Source organism: Ceratosolen solmsi, unplaced genomic scaffold (genome assembly GCF_000503995.2).
Source record: "Ceratosolen solmsi marchali unplaced genomic scaffold, CerSol_1.0 scaffold17, whole genome shotgun sequence".
Taxonomy (NCBI): Eukaryota; Metazoa; Arthropoda; class Insecta; order Hymenoptera; family Agaonidae; genus Ceratosolen; species Ceratosolen solmsi.
The window spans coordinates 366,511-372,983 of record NW_011948445.1 but is presented as its reverse complement, the minus strand read 5'-3'; positions in this window follow the sequence as shown (position 1 = coordinate 372,983).

The following is a 6,473-nucleotide window of genomic DNA, read 5'->3' as shown; positions in this document are numbered from 1 at the left end:
TATTCAACACAAAAAATTCAATATTGACATTTTTTACTAATTGAAATAATGTAATTATATATTTTTAAAACTAAGAAGTTCTTAAAACTAATTTGTATTATATACGCTGTATTTTCTTAAAGCATTAAAAGTATATTGCTAAATTCATACATGTAGGTAAAAAATTACGTACTGGGCAAGTAAAGGGTTAATGCACTGATTCAATAATTAACACATATAATTATTGCTGCTGTTTATTCCATTTATTTCACTTTATTTCCAAGTTGGGATCATTAACCGTGCTGAGATTACAAATGACTTTTATATTTCTTAATAATCTTGTGGCGTTGAGATATACCCTTTTATTTGAGAACTAGAAGATGATCAATTTCTTATTCTCTGCATGTAACTGGTGAGATTACGATTCACTGTGAAAAGAAATAGGTTATAATCTATTGAATATTGTCACTTTGGAGGTTATAATCGTTGTAGTGCTCTGATCGAACACGACAATCTTGTAGTGTTTCAACTCAACACGTGTTGCAGTTGCCTCTGAATAATAGGCCGTGTAAGAGTCTAAAATAGAGGTTATACGGAGCTATGCGTCACCTGTGGCGTCAACAACTGATCGTTGCTGAAATGTGCTCTACCAGTGTGGCGCGAACAGCTGATCGTTGAAGGAAATGAAATAGTCATTGTGTGGCGTCAACAGTTGGTCTTGCTTTTAGAGCATGTCTGGGAAGCTTCAGTAGTCGGACTTTCAACCGTTCGTTTTCAGAGTAAAGCCGAGAGATGAAGATTAACTACTAGCGGTAAGGACTTACTCGCAGAGTAGCGTGAATTTTCCAGTCCCTCTTCGTTGGCTTGATGTGAAGTTCCCCTTCAATAATTGGAGCTCTTAAGTTCCCTCCTTGTCTCCAGGTGAGATTACAAGTGATCTCAGAACCTATGCAATCTAATCTTGATGAAATCAATTTTAACTGTATATTGATACACAGTCGTAGAAAGAACTTTTACTAGACTTAGCTGAACGACTTTGTCTCTGGTCCTCCTCCGTGAGAGTAAGTCGTGACTTATCCTTTCAACCATGAGAAGAATAGGAATAGGAATAAGCGGTGGTACATTACATTGCCCTTCTTAAATAGTTCACTGACCCAGTTCCATTTGGGACCCCTTCTTCTTTCAATTATCCAATCAGAGGTTGACCTTGGGCAGCACAATGGATTATGCACGCTTTCATTTCCACTTCCTTCCGGGCTTAGTCCCAAATATGTTAATCGGGAAAGTGTCGGAAGTAGGGAACCTTTACTATTAGTCACCTCTCCTTGGTCGCCTCTCCCTTCTCTGGGACTTGGCTAGACGAAGAGTCCTCTTGGGTGTGGTCGATCTCCCAATGCGATCGACTAGATGCGGCGTAGTTAAGAAACGTAGTTAAAAGCCGAGTGCGCACGTGCGCTTATTGCTTGTTGTCGCACGTGCGGGGTTTTGGGTTGCAGCGAAATTTAGGAAATGTTTGTACTCGATATTTTACGTATATCTGATACTCTTTCAGAATCTACGTCTTCTTAGCAGTAAACAACATAATAGTTTTACTGCACCGGAAAAGCATGAACACGTTTTTAGATAAGTAAGAATAAATAAGCTAACTATTCACTGGAGTTTTCCAGGTGTATTGACCATCTCGAATGTTCAGCGACCGTGGGAAGTCGTGGCAAGAAATTGTTCTCGCAATCTCGAACAAATAGATTTATTTAGAAGATAAAGTAAGCATAGAAGAAGTACGACTAGATAAAAATTAAATTGTTGTGATTGGAAGTTCTTTAATTCTATAAAATACCAAAAAAGTTAAATAAAATACTTTATCCAGCAGATTATTATGATAACTATATATTACATTTCAGTAACATCTAAAAGACTTTATTCAAATTATTAAAAGTGACATTAAATTCAAATGTAAGAAACAAGAATTCGTATATTTAAAAATATAATAATTGAACTTCTATATGCATACACTTATCTAAACAATGATTCATTGTTATAACAAATTTTTTATTACTTATTTTTTTAATTATTTAAAAAAATATGAAAACAGTATATTCAATAAGAATAAAACATAATTTTTAATTTAGAAATTAGTTATAAAAAAGAAAATTTATTTGTTATATTAATTACACATCATTCAGATAGATATATATAATTTTAAAAAATCGATAATAAACTAATACCATTATACTAATAAAAGAATCTAGTGAAATTCCGGATATAAAAAAAAATATTAAAAGAATTTATCATCCAATGATTCTAATGAATTAAAATGGTAGGTAATAAGAATAAATAACTCATTGGAAAAATATGAAATCGAAATTTGTTTCCATCTTGCTTTAATATGCATTTTTTCATAATTGAAAATTAAAATTTATAAAATATTTTAATGTATTTATGAAAATATTTGAAAAAAAAAATTTATTAAGTTTGTAATATTTATTTGATTCAATTTCAATTTTAATTGTATATTGAAAATATTTTTTTAATTAATCGCAACTACTGTATGAAATAAATATAACAATAAAAATAATGATAAACTATTTAAATATATTATTAATTATAATAAATATAATAAATTAATTTGTAATTACAATATTTTTATTTTTGGTTCTTGCTAGCAGTTGACAAGTTTTATAAATGTACGTCTTAAACTATGGTTGTTGCTCTTTGAAATGTAAATATGAGTTTAGAAATCGATAGATAAAGGTACATGAAATATTAGATAACTGTTATTATTTTTGAATACACTCCAGATTATGACTAAATTATATAAAGCGATTCCTTTCTTAATACTTTACTGTTAAATCTACTGTTTTTATATTTTTATTATTTCAATAGTATTAATGGAAAGTATTCTATCTTACTATTTCATTTTCATACTGGATTTTATTTTTGTAATCCATAACTTTTTACTTAATCTGTCTAACAGTCCATCTCACTAGAAATCGCAAATTTTTGCTTTAAACTATTAGTAAACTATAATAAAGTAACAATGTTATTAGATTTATTCAATAAAATAAAACACTTTAAAAATAATATAAACTACAGTAAAGTATTTTAATTTGTTCTTATTCCTTTCGTGAATACAAAAAATTACTTATACAAAACGTATAAAATATAAAAACAAAATATTAAAAACAAATATTATTATTTAATTAAAAGTATAATCTTAAAAAAAAGCCACATCATTATTGACATATTAGTATTTCTTTTTAATCATACATAATATGCTTTATTCTTATTAATTCTAAATATAGCATTTTGCATTGTAACAAATAAAATGGTAATTAAAATGGATCCTTTGTAAATATATTGTGTATATATTTTTTTGATACTCGTTAAAACACCATATTTTATGAGTTTAAAAAATTCAATTCTATAACTCTAATCCAATTTGTTAGCTAGTCGTAATATTTATAGTAAAAATCCTAAAAAGGCGGGGAAGAGGGAAGTTAAGCTTTGAGCTAATATTTTTTATTAGCACATAAAAGGCACTTCTTTAACAGAGCATATTTAACTATTCGCTAATGTGGATTAATTTATAACTATTTTAAATGTGCAATAAGCATATTATATAATATATAATAGATTAAAACATATTCGAAACAATAGTGTCCTTTTATTTAAGAATACAAGAAACGGCAATAACAATTTTTTTTACAATATTTTATTTGAAATAATATGTTATTTTCGATGTAGGTGAAAAAGATGATATATATGAAAATATTTAAAAAAATATAATTTAAAAAAATTAAGCATTTTCATTTTCTTGATTTTACAAGATTTTTATACTTAAATACTTATATTTATTATTTATTTAGTTCCACTTATTTTCATTTTATTCTTACGAAATAAACAAAATATTTCGCAGTTTTATCTTCAATCAATGTCTTAAAATACATACATTTTATTTTATTAGCACTTACAAACGTGTAAAGATATAAATTAATTAATTTCTACAAAATAGATATTGAATTATGATTATTTAAGTCTATAATAAATACAAAATAATTTTTTTTATATACACTTCTACATTATTTTCTTATGATAAACATAATTTTTTAATACATATTTTTGTTACAAAGCTGCTCTTATTTATTTTTTTTTTTTTGCAGTTTAAGAAAAAGAAAGAGACATAATATTAATATTAATATTTAAATAGTAAAAGTACATAAGAAACAATAATATAGGTTTTTATTTGTACATTAGAATTTAGTTACTGTTACGGATTACGGCAATTTTACGCAGTAAACAAAGTGGGAGAGGTAAAGACACCTGTGCTTACTCAGAAACATTTGCGCGCCGAGTCATAAACACAATTCTGCGAAATCGGGAAACATCACTACTCAAATTAGTCGAATATTACATTACAATTCCGACTAACAAGGGCCGACGAACTCTCCAAGGCTAGACTCTAGTGACGTCACTCTAACAATCAGCATGACAAGAGTGGTCCAGAATTCACCGGAATCGCAAGCCTGTGCTAGGATATTTAAGGAGACGCGCTTGACGCTCTCGCTCTCTTACTAGTTCAATCAAGCATTCATCAAGATCGGATCGCCGTCCTACAGATCGAACTCAGCTCAACGAAAGCCAAGCTAGTTTCGGACACCCAACACTGCACAGATCGACTCCAGCCTAACGGAAGCCAAGCTCACTCGGCCCACCAACGCTACTACACGGATCGACCTCAACACACGTAAGCCAGGCTATTACACACGTTCTTACGTACCATCAATGCAACTGAGATCGACTCCACTCACGTAAGCTACGATATTACACACGTTCTTACGGATCACTAATACACGGTTCCCACCAACTAAGTAACCAGTTATACTAATACCTGGTATTCGGTACGAGGAATCCTCCCACCCGTCAAGCAGTGACGTGACACGGATATCCTCCCTCCATCAGACCGCTATAGCGTTCATCGCGCTAGCGGTAACGGCATATCCACGCTGCCTCCGTATCAGTGACGTCACACAGGCACCCCTCCCTCAGGCCGCTACAACTCTTCTCGCCAGCGGCAACGGCGGCATCATCGCTGCCCCTTACCAGTGACGTTACACAGGCGCCCCCCACTCAGGCCGCTACAGCTCTTCTCGGCATCGGCAAAGACGGCACCATCGCTGCCCCTTATCAGCGCGAATCTCCCACCACCACCACTAGTTCATAACTATGATTAGGAGAATCAAGCACCAAGCTACCAAAAATACACTTACAGGATTCTTGTCATTCATATTAATTGAAGAAACTCTCATCTATTCATTGTATCATACATTTAATTCGACATCCATAGACCACTGTCTATTTATTGTATTTATTATATTCAATAAAGGGAAAGACACTACATTCAAAGGCAGTGTTGAATTATTGCATTGTCCCTTCTACTTGCCAGCAAGCCTCCATCCACTATCACAGGAAGCTTTTAGTCTGATCCCAGACAATTTGGTCCTTCGAGCCGGATAAGTAGTCATCAGTGCATACATCCAATACTACCAATCTTAAGGATAATAATACAGTAAGCAGATCATTGAGTATGAGGGAGATTCTTCAATACTGTAAGTAAAACATTACTGCTCTATAATAACGCTACTACAACGCGCAGCACCACCAGGGAACATTTAACTGGTGAACAAATTCTGACGACCCAATCACAATGGAACCGAATCAAGATGATGCGAGCACTAACTGACAACCATAATGCAGACAAGGCAACCATAAGCCTACCAAAAATCTTAGCAGTAAAACACGCAATTGATGAAATACACGACACATTCATGACGGAACACAAATTCGTCATCACCACCGTCAGGTGCCTCACACGAGTACTTCACAAAAGAGTGCATCTGCCACACCACAGCCACAGCATTGATCATGAAACTGTGTTACGAATTTGGTGACACGACACAACCAATCAAAACCTTACTAAAGAGGATAAGCAATAGTCTCAGCATATGGAGCACAAACTCCAACATAGATGAGATACCATCCATGGAAGACAACATGGATGAATCACATAAGACATTCGCAATGGAATATAACTCGAATGAAACTGGCCAGCGACAGGTGTCAATCACGAGTACTGTACAAGGGGCGCAATGGACGAAGAGCGTACATTCATATTACAGTGCTATTGCAGTAGCGAATGTCAGAAAACCGTGTCGAGAATTAAGCGAATCGACACAAACAAGCAAAATTACCAAGCCTGAAGAGAAGGCATCCGCAGTAGATCCACGAGAAATGGCTGATCTTCCCGCCATAACACTAATACATATAAACCGTTCTCCTCGCAAGAAAATACTAATTAAGTAAGTAGAAAACGTAACAATGGCAAGGACACAAGGAATATAATCGCCATACAAACAAGCTCGACCCCGTACGCCCAACAAAAAATTCGTAAGATTGTGCCAGTCATCCACCACACACGAGTCACCAGGCCAAACTAG